Genomic DNA, 2,864 nt, shown 5'->3' with positions numbered 1-2,864 from the left:
GCAGGCCTCTTCTCAGCTCCTTTACCCCCTGATGGGATAAAGGGTAAGTGCTTCCACTCCACAGCAGGAGGGAAGAGAGCCTCTTGACTTCTGGGAGATTGTCAGCTTATGTACCCCAGGGGAGGGGCTTGTAACCCTGCCCCATAATAGGGCAGGTCCGATACTGACAGGCATCACATCATGGGCATATGACCCAGCCAGTATCCTCCCCAAGGATGACACGCTCTGGTTGTTGTTAGGCCAGCCCCTGGATACAGTAATAGTGTATCCAGGCTGCAACAACAAGCTAGGCCTCCATGAGAGAGCTTATCCCCACAGTGCCTGTGTCTAACAGAACTTATACTGTTAGGGCCACAGAAGAAATGATAGCCAGGGGACTAGGCTACAGTTGTGAAAGAAAAATGGATGGAAAAAGAGCTACAACATGTACAAACTGGTGGAGACTGCACCTTTAAAGTAGCAGTGCCAAAATAAGTCCTGTCTGAGCAAGAGCACTCATTCACAGAAAAGCCATACGTAAAATCAAATATCATTATATAACATAATTGAATCCTTTTCGATTCAATCATTCTTTTTTTTTTTGTTGCACATGTTGTTTTGTCACATGTACAAAACGTGAACTAAGTTTACCTGTGCAGGGCGATAGATATTTGCTTTGTTGTAACATGTCCATGAATACCTTATGAATTGGGAAAAACATGTGCTGAAACCCATTGACATCGATGATGAGAGATATAACTCCATATCCAGTGGTCCAAGTGCGATGATATAGGGGTGGGGAACATAGTACTAGAGATAGTTGAGTTATTAGCGCTATCTCGCAGGATGCTGTCTGGAGGCTGCATGTATTGCGAGCTGTGGCTACCATTCTCCGTTCCCTGTGCCAAGCTGTCACGAGTGACCTGGCTTGACTTGTGTATCAAATGCAGGAAGAGGAATAGAAAGTGCTGCACTCGAGCTATGGCACTTCAAAAGCAAAGATCTTTATTTTTATTTCACATTAGCGCAGAACAATATTTAATACTTTTTGGGACACACTTAGGCCCGGATACATCAAGCTCCATTAAAATTGCGTTATCGCATTCTCTTAAACCTTAAATACACGCAGTAATACCGCAAAAATAAGTAGGTATACATCAATAGTTCTACCAACGGGGAAAATGCGCGATGCGCCATGAAAACTTGCATTGTTTCTTGCAATAAATATTGTGTTGCCGTTTAAATGGAGGCAAAGTAACGTAGTGGGCCTAAAATTCAAAGACCTTATTTTATATCCGATATCTACTGGATAATGTGTTTCTATATTTATTTATTTTTTTCTTAATGAATATATGAATATAATAGTGTAACTATCCCCAAAAAATATTTACAGTTAATAATGTCATCGACAAAAGGAATTCGCCTACTGTACATACATTTACAACACACAGTCAGAAAAGCATTCGAACATGGTAATATTAACTAGTGCAATAATTGTATTGACAGAAAAATGTCACAACAAATAATATCATTTGAGACAGTATTTTGCGTATGAAGGTAATATTGGACACACTTTGGAGGGGGAGCGGGGGGGGGGGGGGAGGAAGGGGGATAGCCATGGCTAGTTGACCACTAGGGCAACTAAAGGGCAGTGTTTCTGGTGTTAATCCCGTTCTGATAAATATCAGAACTTGATGTATGGCATGATAGTACCCAAAAAGGTGGTATTATGACTATTATTTTGCCGGGTCTGATATTTTTAACGCTTCCGATAAAAAGTGCGATGTTTTTGGCGGCGTAACTTTGATGTATTGCACTTTAAAAATAACGCGCTTTTTGAGCGCTAACGCCTTTAAGGTTACCGCAGTTTCATGTAACCAGATCTTAATGTTCCACTTTTTATTAAAAGTACATTTTCATTTGTTGTAGAAATGAGGCCTCTCTCACATTCTGCCTTCTAAACATAAATATTGTACATATCTTTATAACATATGGTGCAAATGTTTTTATTTTCTAGAAGTAGTCGTTTGCAGAAATTATTTTGGTAACTGGAGGCCAGAAAAAATGAGCAATCGGATGAGATAGGTTATGTGACGCTCAATATTAATAATACAATGTATTTGGTATACAGCACTTCTAGTACTCAACACTGTATTCAAGCCTCCTCTTCCATTCTGATCAATCCCACTGCTCGCTGAGGGCTGCGGTTTTGATCTGCAGCTTTAATGCCACATACGACTGCAACGTTCTGGGAACAGCATAAGGGCAATGTGGGCTGGTCATTGGACCATGCCCAGAGTGACACAATGGCACTAATTATGTTAAGGAAATCATAAAGCATTGGTGCAACCTGATTAACAAGTTTCTTACATTTGCTGAAGACACAGCCATGAAACAGAGAAGCAGCACAACTTATATACACACAATCACAATGAATAAAAAAATCTCCTCCCAAAATAATAAATGTGCACGTACTGTATTAAGGTTCACTTTTCACGAGCGTAATATAGGTTCCAATATTATCGTACGGGCATAAACCACAACATGTCACAGTTAATAATTAAATAATTAATAGCTTTGAATACATTGTACTTTTTTTCTGCTAAATCATTTATGTGCCAGTTGTTTCTGTTATATTAACATTGCCAATTATTTTCATGGGACTGGGAAAAGAGACACTCACAACTAGTTTTTGTGGTCTCACTGGATGCATTTTCGTATGCAGTATGTAGTGTTAGTTTTGGCTACAAAAGTCAACCTTACTGATTGTGGACATTCCAATCCAGTAACCTTCTCCATGTAACTAACTCCTCTACTCAGCAGGGCAATTGAAATTATTACTGATTGTGCGTCGGGATTTAGGGTGGGAATGATTCAAGCTGTGC

The sequence above is a fragment of the Ascaphus truei genome, chromosome 5 (genome assembly GCF_040206685.1).
Source record: "Ascaphus truei isolate aAscTru1 chromosome 5, aAscTru1.hap1, whole genome shotgun sequence".
Lineage (NCBI taxonomy): Eukaryota > Metazoa > Chordata > Amphibia > Anura > Ascaphidae > Ascaphus > Ascaphus truei.
The sequence above is the reverse complement of the archived record's forward strand: the minus strand, read 5'-3'. Positions refer to the sequence as shown.